Raw genomic sequence first — 15,137 nt, 5'->3', positions numbered from 1 at the left:
TTGTGCAATACAGGGATTTAGGAGCAGCATCTGGCACAGCACAGGAGCAGATCCTGCTTCCTAACAGCTGGCCTGATCCTCCTTCGCAAGCGGCCTCCCTGCACACACTATGGCTGAGTTGGGGAATGCTTGTCTGTCTAATGCTGCGTTTCCTGTTTCTCTCTACCAGCAAAATGAATCCGACTGTGAATCTACTGCAGTCAGATACGACATTCAGAAAGCTGTCTGTGAGCTCCGAAGTAAGTGGAATTGCACTTGTTATTTGCAAGCGGAAACACCCCTGCTCATTGTGCTGCCAGTCAAAATTCCTTGTGGGTTTGGAAAGAAGTTTTAGGCTGCATGTTTTGTCTGCCAGACCGGAACTTAGCTGTGTTTCAGGAGAGAGAACCTCTCTCACCCCTTTTTCATTGGACTGGGCAATGATCTTCCTTCCTTCCTTCCTTCCTTCCTCCTTCCTTCCTTTCCATTTATTTCCCATCCTTCTTCTAAGGAGCTTGAGTTAGTGTATATGGTCTGCCCCCAGATAGCAACTGGCTCAGGGTCACCCAGTGCGCTACATGACTGAGTGGGAATCTGAACCAGGGTCTCTGCTGCCCTGGCCTGGTACTCTAAGCCAGAGATTGGGGGCCTCTGAGGCAAAATATGGCCCTCCGGGCAATTCTGTCTGGCCCTTCAGACTCCTCAAGTGACACACCCTCCTGAAGCCCTTTGCCAGCCTTGCTTTGCACCCTCCTTCTGTGCCTTTGCCTGGCTGGAATGTGCCCTTGAACTCTGGCAATGCTTCCTGCTTGTCTGGGCAAAGTGTAGAAAGGGATGTTTGAGTGTAGACAAAGGTGTGGGTTTTTTTTTTTCCAAGGTCCCAGAGAGAGTTCTGGCAGTTTTGAAGTCTCCTGTTCAGCTGGGATAGCTCAGTCAGTAGAGCAGGAGACTCTTAATCTCAGGGTTGTGGGTTCAAGCCCCATGTTGGGCAAAAGATTCCTGCATTGCAGGGGATGGTTCCTTTCAACTCTACCATTCTGTGAGCACTACATTTATTGCTCTGCCCACTTATGCCTCTTGTCCCACCCACCACTGGCATGTCCCCCCCCAAAGGATGCCCAGAAGGGGCTGTGGCCCTCAAAATAAAAAAGGGTTCCCATCTCTGTTCTAACCACTATACCGCACTGGCTGAGGTGTGCCTATATCTGTGGAAAAGATTGTCAAGGTCATGACGGGAGAGCAAATGCTGAATTATGTGGGCGGGGAGGGTCGGCACTGGGGAAGCACTGGGTTGACTCTACCAGGGAAACCATGACAAACGGTCCTGCTGCTAACCTGCCCACCTAAGCCCCACTCCTGCTTGTGTGGGGAGGGCAGCTCCACCCAACCACACTGGTTGCTACTGATGACCAGTGAAACTTCTCGAGAGTGTTGCATTCCCCGCAGGTGCGTTTAGTTTGTGGTAGAAACCAGCTTTTTAGCCTTGCAGCTCCAGCCCTCTGGAATCAATTACCAGCTGAAGTTAGGCAGGTAGCTAGGATCTTTGATGTTTAAGTCGCTACCTAAAATGCTTTTGTTTAAGTGCGAATCGGTCATTTTATGGAATATTAATTGTACACCTGTAGGAATTGTTTCATTGTTTTTAGAATTTCATATAAATGCTTTCAGTGCTTTTAGAATTTGTTTAGAAAATAATAATTCTACTGTTGTACACTGCTTTCTTGGCCCCAAGCTGCAAAGCAGCTATAAAATAAACAACAATACCTTCTGTTAGTTCAACCAGAAGCATTGAGAGTACAGGTGTGCTAATGACAAGTGATTTATGTTGCCTTTCAGCCCTCTATCATTTATGACGGTTGTGCAATGGATCCAGGTAAATATCAATATGTTTTTTTTTAACCTACCCTTACAATACACCTTCAAGTGACAGAATATGTATCTTGAGATCAATTTCAGCCAAAACTGTTTGGGTTTTTACAAGCATTTCTGTTCAAATGCTTGAAGAAAAATAATAAACCAAGGTGTTTTTTATGCATTTGGCTTAAACTCTCAAAGGCCACATGAGGGAAACTATCAAGTGCGCCTGTTGGTGTGTTTGCGCCACCCCCACCCCCCGTAAGCAACAGTGACCCATACGCCAGGAGGCTAGCACAGCAGCTCTGCCCCACCCAGCAAGCCACTTCTGGATCCGTCCCTCCCTATGGTGGTGGTACTGATCGCAAGGATCTGCTGTGTTAAACAGCCCTGGCGGGTTGACAACCTGTTAAATTCAGCAACTCTCAAAAAAACTGATTAAAATTTTTAAAACTATATATTTAAAAGCAAAATAGTAAAACCCGGCAGGCAAAAATACTCAGTTTTTGAACTTCAAAAACATATTTACAGTACCCCCAAAGCCCAAAGGAAGAAATGCATCTTCAGCTACAAAATATCTGCCTATTTATGGAGATGACGATGGAGAGTCTACAAGGGAAGGCATAGAAGCTGAATCTCCACACAATAGTTTAACACTAAAATTCTGACACATCAGTCTTTCCCTAGGAGAGAATTCACAAAAGTGCACATTATTAGCAATTCTAAAGAAACCATCCAACCAATTGTTTTAAGGCTGCTTCAGGTGTTCCTGAACTACTGATTCCAACACCAGGGGTTTTGTTTCATGGTATCTGTAAATCGAGGGACGCGGGTGGCACTGCGGGTTAAACCACAGAGCCTAGAGATTGCCGATCAGAAGGTCGGCGGTTTGAATCTCTGTGACAGGGTGAGCTCCCGTTGCTCGGTCCCAGCTCCTGCCCACCTAGCAGTTTGAAAGCACATCAAAGTGCAAGTAGATAAATAGGTACTGCTCCAGCGGGAAGGTAAACGCCGTTTCCGTGCACTGCTCTGGTTCGCCAGAAGCGGCTTAGACATGCTGGCCACATGACCCGGAAGCTGTACGCCGGCTCCCTCGGCCAGTAACACAAGATGAGCGCTGCAACCCCAGAGTTGTCAATGACTGAACCTAATGGTCAGGGGTCCCTTTATGTAACTCCCATAGGTTTTACTGGGGAGTTGTAAGGATGCTTCCAAAAACAACTAATGGTCAGGGGTCCCTTTACCTTTACTATCTGTAAATCGAATCAGCTTCGTGTCAGTTAAGTAATATTGTTATCTTGGCATTTTGGGAAACTCTGAACACTGCCTTCCAACAAAGGTTTCGTTCCACTGTGTATTTCAGAATTCAGATTCTATGTACATTCATTTTGTTTAATAAATTCAACAACGAAACATGCAGCTTCCCAAAGCAATCGGTCTATCAAGGTTCCAGCTCTTGTGACGGGAAGCACAAAACGGAATATTGATTGAGAGAAGCCATAAAAATGAGAGAAAACTGCTCAAAACCAAACAGTAGACCTTTTAATCCGGTCCACATGGTGTCACTAGTGTACCATGAATCACCCAGTGTACAGACGGTTCCCCCTTTTTGAAGAGCTTTCTCTGATAAGAAGGTTCTTCTAAGCTTGGCCAGCATTTGTATCCTTGAAGGTTCTTACCCAGTTGTTCTCCTCCTGCCCCTGGAACTACAGTGATGGTCCTTATGTCTCTCTTTGATCTCTTCTTCTCCTGGGTAATCATGCCCATCTTTTTCAAACACTTCTCATACGATTTGGGCTGCATTCATGCGCAGCAGATTTATCGATTTCCATGACTTTTCTCTAATTGTTAAATTCTGCCTTCATGCAATGCAGAAGCCACTTCTGGAACTATAGTGGAATATGTTGCATGTTTGGTGCTCATTTTCATCTTATTTCCTTCCAGAAAAGAAAAAATGTTTGCAAATAATATGGAAATAAGTGCTAACCTTGTGCTAGATTCTACTATAATTCTACTATATTCAACTATAGTCCCTGTCTGCAGGGTTGTAACAGTTCCATAGAATGGGGAAGGAAGATCTTTCCAACAGGAAGAGATGTTTGACAGTGGAACAGACTCCCTTGGAAGCTGCTGGACTCTCCTTCTTTGGAGGTTTCTAAGCAGAGGTTGGATGGTCATTTGTCATGGATGTTTTAATTGAGATTCCTGCGTTGCAGGGGCTTGGACTGGATGACTCTCAACTTTCCAATTCTATAATTCTGCAAAGAGGATCTCGAACGCCTTAGCTCCCAAACAAATTGGTTCCCAAATAATCAAAACCCGGAAGTGATTGTTCCGGTTTGCAAACTATTTTTGGAAGCCGAACGTCCGGCGGGGCTTCCGTAGCTTCCAATTGGCTGCAGGAGTTTCCTGCAGCCAATCAGAAGCCGTGCTTTGGTTTCCAAACATTTTGGAAGTCGAACGGACTTCCGGAACAGATTCCATTCGACTTCCAAGGTATGACTGTATGGGAAAACTGCTTTGCCTTGCAATAGTGTTATAAATATTACAAGAAGATAATGTATAGGACAGGCATAGGCAAACTCGGCCCTCCAGAGGTTTTGGGACCACAACTCCCATCATCCCTAGCTAACAGGACCAGTGGTCAGGGATGATGGGAGTTGAAGTCCTAAAACATCTGGAGGGCTGAGTTTGCCTGTGCCTGGTGTAGGACATACTTGGAACACTTGGATGTGCTGAAAAAATGCTATTTACTTATTTATAAAAAAATAATACTAAGACCAAGTCATTTTCCCTTTCTCTAGCAACAGGACTGCAGTACCTCTTTAACAGTAAAACGGGTGAAGTCCAGTGGCTAAACCAGAAGACCTCTACTATATAACATTTACTTCCTGCTAATATCAACACTTTTCACATCTCTTCGGTCTGACAGCCCCATATGTATGGACAAAACAGTTTTCAAACAATTCACCTGGAAGTGGGAAGCTATTGATTAAACTATCTGACCATCTAATAGCCAATAACGAAGTCTTCTTATGGAATTTGGGCAATGAAAGTAATGTTCTCCTCATTTTGAATGTTTCCATAGAATTATTTACCTGGCTTATGTGGTTGTCGTGCTTTGTTGCCAAATATAAATTCATTTATTTCCTTGATTTTTTTTTTTGAAGTGTTTTCCCTTTGATATGTTCAATAAATTGCCAAGGCCATTTGATAGGATTGGGGGACATTATTATTATTATTATTATTATTAGTTTTTCTTCTTTATTTCTCCAAACCTCTAAAAATTAAATCACTAATTTTCATAACATTTAACACAGCTGTTCATTCCCCCGCATCCTAATAGGATACAGTTGAATTGGGAATAAGCCTGGGTTGTTGTAGCTCCCCTTTTCCATTTATTTATTTCCATTTATATCCCACCTTTTTCGCTGCTCACCCCAGTCACCACCATCTGGGCATAGCCCTTCCCCAGTCAGGAGGTAGGGGGCATTATGGTCAATACTGGGAATTTTGGGGGAAAGAGTGATAGAGTGTTCAGAGGCCTTTTGCAATGGCAGAACAGCCTGCTGCCATCTTTAATTTGCCACAGAGTGGCCCAATGGGAGTGATGCTAGGAAATAATGTACCATCATTCCAAAGGGGCCTTGTTGGAGGTGGGGATATGTTTAACCCCCGGTTATTTAACTTCTAGAAGATTCAGGAAATTGGGTCCTCCCTTAAAGAGGGCACATATTGTGGTGAGACCTGGAAAACCGACACCCTGTGTTGTGGGTGGATACTGTTGGGCAGCCACAACACCCAATTGGAAGGTCCCTCAATGCTGGGTTCAATCTGGCCAATGGGACGCAGTCTAAATGTATCGAGGGACCTATATGTACCCATGCACGTGTCCCAGAGCTTCCTCTTTCGGTGCGTGTATTCGGAACACCCACCCACCTCTCCCTACTTTTAGGGCTTGCTATGCCGTCATGTGTCATGGGACGGGGGCACGGCAGGAATTATCCCCACTTGGCTGATTGGCTGTTGCCATTTGGGTTTCGCCTGCCGCGTAGCAAATCGTCACAACTTGTAAGGTTGCAGATAGGCTCTGGTTCAAGTGATAGGGATGGGGGAATGCTCTCGCCATCCCTATGTGAAGGGTATTCCATTAAAGGGAATCCAGGGACTCGGTGGTTTGGTCAACCCCTGTGAGGGGGTTGTGCCCGTGCCTGAGTCCAGGGGGACATTTGGGTGGCGGAGATAGTCTGTTCCTGGCTTTCCACTTATCCAGGTGTTCACCCTTGGCTGACCTATGCTGGAACCCTGGGTCAGTGCTACCTGCATGGCAGGGAGCTAGTTGAACCTGAGCCTATGCAACAACTCACTTTCTGTAATCAATAAAGTTGTGGGCTAAATTCTGCCAAAAGCCAAACTAAAATTTGAGTCAAGTGTGACGCAAATGGCTAAAAACTGAAGAGAGTGGTAACTTCAGTCACTCTCGCTAACATACTTTGAAAAATGGCTCTCCCAAGCAAAAATTGGGACACTAGATGTATGGTGATTTACTAGGGGCAAGTACCAGAAAGCAGGGACAGTCCTGGTAAATAGAGACCGATGGAGCATACATTTAAAATGCCATAATAATTTACTCACCAGTGAAATCAGAGCTTTGCCTTTAATGACATGCTGCCCATGGACCAAAGGTCATGATGCTTAGACAAACAATAAGATAAATCAACCGGGCACAACTTTTTAATATTGTTGAGTGATGTTTGCACACTTGAGTGCAGTTGGGATTTTGTTTTTAAGCAATCAAGCAAGCCATCCATTATTATAGATGCAAAATAGTTCTTGGGTTGAGAGGATATGATAATAAACATATATCACTAACACACACTTCCATGACTTGTTTACATTCTGGTCTGCAAAAGAACAAGCCTGATTAACGGGGTAAACTCGTGGCCTTTTTTTCTATTATCTGATCTGGTGCCTTTCTCTCTCTGGCGATGTCATAACACAACTCGGTTGTATATTTTATAAAGATGTCATTCTGTTTATTTGCAGCTTTTCAATCTATTGAATTAATTGAAAAAGACCTACCTGCCATTTCCCCTGCACATTCCTATGATGTATTGTGGTAGGGAACTTTACCCAACTTCCTGGGAAATGTTTCAGAAAGGAGAAATGTATAAGGCCCAAATGCAGGATTCAGCAGGTCAGTTTTCAATCGGTTCATACTAAAAAGAAAGAAATCGTGAACCATAATTCACAACGACAACAGCAGCAACAACAACAGCAATAGAATTTATTACTTGCCTTTAACCAGCAGGTTCCAGGACAGTTAAAATAAAATACAGTCACAGGAATAGGATACTGCCAGTATTGCTGAATGCCACTCCAATCTTCCGGGCACTTACCCAGGGTTTGGTTTCCTTGGAATGAGGGACAACGGAGATTGCAGCCTCTTTATGGCTAATTTACACACCTATGCAACCTGGAGAGGCTCACAGCATTAGCACCCCAGCGGGCCTTGCTTCTCCCCTAGGCACAGCCTCTAGCCTAGCTCTCTCTTACACCTCTGACCTTTGTCTTCTCACCACCAGCCGGGTGAGGGAGATGGGCACCCATTTGCCCTCTGGCACAGAGCAGCTTCTGTTATTATGCAAATGGTCTATACTTAGGGCCATTGCCAAGAAGCTGGCCTGGCCTGTTCCAACAATTGAATCATGCATTGGATTTTAACCTTTGCTGGATCCAGGAATCAGAAAGGACTCAGGCATACAGCCCCCTACCCAAAATAGTCTCACATAAGTACCCTAAGGTTTAAAATTCCTGCACCCATCCATTAATATGTTTGTCCGCAGCTGTTCATCTGGTTATGTGTGTGTATATTGTCATTCTGCAGTGTGACTAATGGAATTGGACATGATGACTTAATTCATCTGGTGAAAATAATGGAAATAGGGAAGTTCCCAGAGCTTGTAGTTAAAGGCACATGTGGAAAAACCTGGCTTCATTGATGTCAGAGACACAAGTCCAACTGATCTGTGTGGGGCCAGGAATTTGAGCCCTACTTAGGTTCAGGATGACAATGTTTTAATACCCACTCTCTGTTTTAATACCCACTCTTTGAAATGTGATAGAAGGTTGGAATTGGGGTGTGGGGTGTTTCAACATATCAGGAAGTAGATCCTCTTTCAATGGCTTGTTTCTCTCCTTCCACAATGTCTTCTGAAGGCATCTCCAGTGTGGGCATCAGGAAGAGGACTTGGGGAAAGGATATTTGTCAAACTGAGATGGAAATTACATTGTGGCCCCTGGGGCTTCTGCTAGGTTGAGATTTATTTAGCACATCACGGCACTCAAGGCATACGATCTCTGAACCAGACACTGACCTGCTTAGCTTCAGCAAAGTGGAGCATCATGTGCGTTCAAACCACCCAACTCATTTGGTATATGTACACAGCCGCTTTAAAACAATTATGTTTCTCTTCCCAATTTCATATCTTTCACGCTCTCACTTAATCAAGCCAGCTGGTTGTCTTGTAGACCACAACCAGACCCACCTCCCTTCCCCATTGCTTCCAGTATACCACCCTGTGCTAGACTGGAAGCACAAGGTATGGCACCGCATCCTACCCAGTGGGTATCTGCAAATATCTGAGAGATGCATATCTACAGATGTTGCTGTTACTCAAGGTCAATGAAAGTTTTTCTGTGTGCTTCTTGGCATAGTTAATTGTCTCTATCAATTTTTGGCTATGGCTATATTTTCATACCTTCGGTTAATCCAACACATCATTTATCATGTTGCTGAATCTTAAGAAAGAAAGGATGTGATATTTCCAAGAAATAGTGTTTGATACTGTTTGTCTTTGAGTGAATTCTCTCTCTCTCTTTTTTAAATGGATAAATGCATGATATTAATACCTCAGAAATAGCAAGCATCTGTTTGTACATTTTTCTGATGTTCTTGGCCCCCAATTCTAATTTCATGAGTTTGAAAATTCCTGTCAAAAGATTATTATTTTACCAGCATGTTTTTGATGAATGACAGTGGGTGTTCTACTGGGAGCCAAACACTCCAAAATCTTTATCTTTCTTTTGTCTCTCACTTGTTCTGAAATAACAGGGCAGGCAATGGTGACATTCAAGTAACAGAAAAAACAAGTGGCCAAGCAAGAGGCAAAATTCCAAATAGGCAGAAACACCCAAAGAGGATGCAAAGGGGGAGATGGTGAGGGCGGTTTCCTGTGGTGGAGGACACCCCCTGGGGAGAGTCCTTTGGTCCACATTTGGCCCCATGGCCTGAGGCTCCTCACCCAATTTGTGGGAATGTTCAGGGTGGCAGAAGAGGATATCTTGTTTATTAATATCCTTCCTAACTTGCGCTAGCAAGTTCCTTTCCTTAGCAGAGTTTACATTCCCCTTTACACAGCAGAAAACTTGTTGCAAACTCGTGTGGGTTTCTTAAGACAATACGCAACTCAATCTGGCTTGTCCAGATTGAAATGTGTTCTAATATTTTCCTGGTAAGACCCCCTTGAATCCCTCCTAAAAGAATAAAGACACCACAGTCTTATTCATAAGTAATAAAAAGGAACTTTACTCACGACCAGGCAGAGCACAGTGTGATCCCTGAAGGAAGGCTTTGGGCTTATAGTTACAAATGTATACAACAAACAAGTTTACCCCATAAGGGCGATTTACCTAGTGGGTGCAGGCTAGCAGTCCAGCAGTTCACAGGACGAAAGGAAGATGGAAAAGAGGGAGAGAGAGAGGCAGCATGCCTTGTCCTTTTACCAGGTCTGGAGAGGTCACCCCCACCCACTAGTCACATGCAAGGAAGGATGCTCCAGGCCAGGAGGAACAGGAAGTTTCCACTGGCTGGACCAAACATCCACTTGCATGTCCACTCTAGGAAAACAAGAAATGTTGTTACAGGTAGGTAGCCGTGTTGCTCTGCCGTAGTCAAAACAAAATAAAAAATAAAAAGATTCCTTCCAGTAGCACCTTAGAGACCAACTAAGTTTGTTCTTGGTATGAGCTTTCGTGTGCATGCACACTTCTTCAGTTGCACTGAAACAGAAGTCACCAGATCCTTATACTGTATATACTGTATATAGTGAGAGGGTGGGGAGGGGTATTACTCAGAAGGGTGGTGGGAATGGGTGATTGGCTGATAGGTGTGGAAAACCTGTTGACGACTGTTAACGACTGCAATTGTCTTACAGGAAAAAGCAAGGGGCGAGGTGGCTAAAGATAGCTTTGTCATGTATAATGAGATAAGAATCCAATGTCTTTGTCCAGACCAGGTCTCTCCGTGGTTTTGAGTTTGGTAATGAGTTGCAGTTCAGCAACTTCTCTTTCCATTCTATTTCTGAAATTCCTTTGTAGTAAGACAGTCTCCCAGGACATTCTATACAAGATCTCAAAGTAGCTGTCTTACTACAAAGGAATGTTGTATTTGACTGCTCCCAGTGGATTACATTCCACATGATTTACACTGGCAGTAGCCCCCTGGGTTTATTTATTGTCATGGACTGGCATTGTGAGGCTGGGATCAAAGGGCACGTGGCTGTTGCCTCCTCCTCCTCACAGTGCTCTGCCAGTGTGGGCTGGAAGGGCAACGTGAGAAGGACACAGCAGGGCAAGCAGGCCCCCATGCAACCCGCTATTGCCTCCTCCTGGCACTCTGCCAGCCCCACACTGCTTCACGAGCCTGGGATATGGGATCAGACTCACAAAGCAGAGCAGGGCTTGCAAGGGCAGCATGAGAAGCAAAACGTGCCCTCAAAAAATAAAATAAAATAATAAAAATGTGCCCGGGGCAAAGTTCTCCCTCACCCTGCGCATGCTATGCCTCTGAATTAATGGAAACAATAACTTTAATAATAATTGTAATAATAATCTAAATGTAAGCAATAAGGGTATTGTCGCTCTTTTTGGGTATTTTGGTAACTTTTATGGGCTTGCCTACTGCCCTTACTACTGTTCTGCATTTCCAAGCCTCAGTCGCAATACTGAAACTAGGTTTTGTGGTGAACTCTAGTTCAAACTGCTCCCTACTAAGAGGTTTGCTGGCTTGTTTTGGATCTGTTTCTATGAACACACAATTGAAATGCAGGATTGTTATTCCTTTTGGAAGGAATTCTGGTTTTATTTTAAGTATCTACTGTAATTCTCGTACAAGAATGAGCTATTTTGCAATTGGAGGCAAGCGGAGGTTTTTCTTGGACATCAGGTATGGAGAGAGGTCAGCGTGGTTAAGTCTCCCCCCCCCCCCGACCTAAGTTATTGTGCATATTTTGAGCAAATTCTATCTGCCCAGGATCATTTTGTACAACTGATAGTGAAGCAGCCACATTCTCTTTTCAAAGAGAAGTATGTAACTCCCATAGGGATGTGGGTGGCGCTGTGGGTTAAACCACAGAGCCTAGGGCTCGCTGATCAGAAGGTCGGCGGTTCGAATCCCCGCGACGGGGTGAGCTCCCGTTGCTTGGTCCCTGCTCCTGCCTACCTAGCAGTTCGAAAGAGCATCCAAGTGCAAGTAGATAAATAGGTACCGCTCCGGCGGGAAGGTAAACGGTGTTTCTGTGCGCTGCTCTGGTTCACCAGAAGCGGCTTAGTCATACTGGCCACATACTGGAAGCTGTACGCCAGCTCCCTCGGCCAATAAAGCGAGATGAGTGCCGCAACCCCAGAGTCGTCCGTGACTGGACCTAATGGTCAGGGTTCCCTTTATGTAACTCCCATAGGTTTTACTGGGGAGTTGTAACGATGCTTCCAAAAACAACTTTTCCAGCCACGGAATTTTGGGTGGAAATGATGTGTGCATTTCTTAGGGCCTTTTTAAAACTCCTCTTTCTAAAGATAATATTTAGAAGACAAAGTCCTGCCATTATTCAAATACCTTTGTTTTATATAAGCAAAGTAATGAGCATGCTGTTTTCTTTAGGCAGTGAATCTATCAAACCATCATATGAAACCCCAGTAAACCAAACGTGAGTTTCATGCAGTGCCTGAATTTTATTACAGTTATCAAAAAGAATGTGCAGTTGCTTAAGCCACATAAATCCCCACAAATCCCACAAAGGTTGGATGTGATCCGTGTATCAACAAGACATAATTGACCATATTAATAACATGTTCACAGTATTTCTCTCTCGCAGGAGATGCCATAATAAGCCACTTTTGTAGAATATTAACCAGCTTCCTTCATTATTTCATAATATTCAGGATCGAGACATTTTATTTTTCATTAAGGTAATGCTGAATATTTCATCACTTTAGCATGTATGTACACACACTTTAGCTTCTATTCCATATATGTTTTTTCAAGGATTTTTCTATGGAATGCAATTGGTGATTTCCATAAAAATGGCACATAAAACCTCTTAGAACTAGATGCTGCTAGCACTGAAAATTTGTGGCTTGAGGCAGCCTCTGGCCTGTGCATTGCACCGAGCACAAGTAAAATGAGGCAGAGAAGGAAGCAAAGAGGATTGGACAGCAGTATGTCTGAAGAGGTTGTGTGGTCCCGTCTGACCTCTCCCAATGCTTCTGGGTTGAAGTTGCTATGGTATGATCCTCAAGGGGATTCAACCTGTCTTTGCCCTGCCTTGTATTTCTAGCTTTCCGGGAGAAGTGCCTGTCAATAACCAAATCCCCATGCTTTCAGAATTCAGTCTGACCTCCAGCATTTGAAAGACTAACAATTCTAAAAGTAGCCAGACCCGTGAGTGACACCAACCGAGTATGTGGTATGAGTTGTTTGTGAAAATGCTGAGCTGGTGCTTTTTCTCAGTGCATTTAAAGTATTGATCTTAACAGCAATTGCTCAGGCTTGCTGATTAATTTTCTAGAAACCTAAGTGAATACTGGATCTCCCCCCCCCCCTCTCTAGCAGATAGAAGCAACGTCTGGAATGCAGTTCCCACCAATCTCAGCCAGGGATTGTGGCAGTTCTAGTTCCACAGGTTCCTCTCTCCTTGTGTCTACATAGGAATAGAATAAGCATTACTATTCACAAAAGAGTTTCATAAATTCAGAGGCGATTTGCGCTATTTTGACTGAGAGCTTCTGTTTTCACATCACAAAGTTCAGATGCCACTATTGTCCCACTTTTTTTAAAAAAAAACAATTGTGCTTACTGGGACAGGGTGAGCTCCCATTGTTCGGTCCCTGCTCCTGCCAACCTAGCAGTTCGAAAGCACATCAAAGTGCAAGTAGATAAATAGATACCACTCTGCCAGGAAGGTAAACGGCATTTCCGTGTGCTGCTCTGATTCGCCAGAAGTGGCTTTGTCATGCTGGCCACATGACCCAGAAGCTGTACGCCGGCTCCCTCAACCAATAGAGGGAAATGAGCGCCGCAACCCCAGAGTCGGACACGACTGGACCTAATGGTCAGGGGTCCCTTTCCCTTTCCCTTTCCCTCAAGGTACCTTTACAAATACCTCAAGAACAAGCCATGTCATTAATGTCGCATGTAATTTTGCCCACCAATGAACTGCTTTTCTGCCCTTTTCTTTGAGTGCAGGGATATTGGATATTGCAGGCTTATTGGCTCTCCTACCGAAAGCTGCAACGATGTTGCTATAATACAACTCTCATGAGCTACCATGTTGGGCATCAGAGCACAGCAGGGCAGCAATGGGGGATGGGAGGATGGCACAGAATCCCCTTTCTCCTCTCATTGGATAAAGTCTGCTACCCGCAATAGAAAGTTTCCAGGGAAAGAGAGGTGTTTGGGGTATCAGAAAGAATCCATAAGGAGGCAAAGCCAAATTACTTGTCAGATTTGCATCCGAGCTGGAGTATAATTTAAAGGCTTGTAAAACTCACATCTCCTTTGAGGCAAGTTTTAAACAAATCCCAGGCATGGAGAACTTTGCTAGCGTCCTCCTGCAGTGATGCAATAATCTAATGTGGAATGACCAGTCAATAAAAAGGAAGGACAAACACACCAGCAAATATGCCATTACCATTCAAATTCAGCATTACATCTCATTAACCTAGCAATTACATGGGAATATGTATGTAAACTGCAATTAAAGCTTTCCTGGTTTCATGTTCCTCGAATTGTAAATGATAGATGGAATTAAAATCTGTAGCACATTGAAAAACTACTATTGGTTTATTCTGGATAGAAATTCAGTCCCTACTTTGTCCCATATATGCTAAAGATAGAAAATCTGCAGTATATTCACCCTATAGTAAACCATCTGAAGAAGCCAAGCTCTTACCAGAATAATACTCGCTTACTGAGTGAGAAATGCTGTGGAGGGTAAAATTCCAGGAGACAAATATATAAGGTTACAATAATATTGCAAGAGACAACTTCTCTTGCTTATTGTGTAGAAGAATTCACAAGCTTCAGATTTTTCATTCCCCCCCCCTCTTCCTCCTCCCCCTTAAAATAACTTGGGAGGTTTCAATTTTTCACTAGCAGAACCTAGGGCCTCTCCAGATGTCCTTTTCAATGTGCATACATGTGGGTTTCTGCTCATGATGGCATCAGGGCAATATTCCTCCCACATACTGTACGCTCTTCACACAAATGTTCACATTTGCATGAGCTCAGAGGGCCCTTCCAGACTCCCTTTGTATTGTTCATCCATGATTATTTGCGCTCATGATGGCGTCAAGGTGGTTATACAATCATGATCCCACTTCCTGCGCTGTTTGCATTGCTCAAAGTTTCAGGACAGACATACTGCTTCGTTTCCAAGCAGGGCATGTTCCATATCTACCTACTAAAATCTTGTAACTTTATAACAAAAAGAGTTCTGGCCCCCTCTCATTTTTTTCTACTGTAGTGCAGTTTACTGCAGACAGCAATAATGCAGTAAACATGAAGAAGAAGAAGAGGAGTTTGGATTTGATATCCCGCTTTTCACTACCCGAAGGAGTCTCAAAGCGGATAACATTCTCCTTTCCCTTCCTCCCCCACAACAAACACTCTGTGAGGTGAGTGGGGCTGAGAGACTTCAGAGAAGTGTGACTAGCCCAAGGTCACCCAGCAGCTGCATGTGGAGGAGCGGAGACGCGAACCCGGTTCCCCAGATTACGAGACTACCGCTCTTAACCACTACACCACACTGGCTCCTAACAGAACAGTGAGTTAGCAGTAGTTTTCTATTTCTATTTCCATATTTCTATTTATTTCTGTTTCTGTTTCTGTTATTTCTATTCCTATTCCAAAGTGCAGAAGAATGGTATAATGCCCATGTAATCTTAAAATACTTTTAAATATTTGACTGACAAAGACTTTCAGATAAAAATGCAATTATCCTTCTGAACTGTGAGATTTGCTGATG

The 15,137-nt window shown here is 43.9% G+C and overlaps 1 long non-coding RNA gene across 1 annotated transcript; it reads left to right on the top strand.

The window, feature by feature from the left end:
• The first annotated feature begins 201 nt into the window (after positions 1 to 201).
• LOC117053609 lies at positions 202 to 4,803 on the top strand. Its single transcript, XR_004427420.1, has 3 exons — positions 202 to 239; positions 1,816 to 1,852; positions 4,638 to 4,803. It is a non-coding gene; the product is annotated as an uncharacterized LOC117053609 (long non-coding RNA).
• The last annotated feature ends 10,334 nt before the right edge of the window (positions 4,804 to 15,137 follow it).

This window comes from Lacerta agilis, chromosome 10 (genome assembly GCF_009819535.1).
Source record: "Lacerta agilis isolate rLacAgi1 chromosome 10, rLacAgi1.pri, whole genome shotgun sequence".
NCBI lineage: Eukaryota > Metazoa > Chordata > Lepidosauria > Squamata > Lacertidae > Lacerta > Lacerta agilis.
Note: the sequence above shows the minus strand (reverse complement) of the source record. Positions and strands in the feature narration are given on the sequence as shown.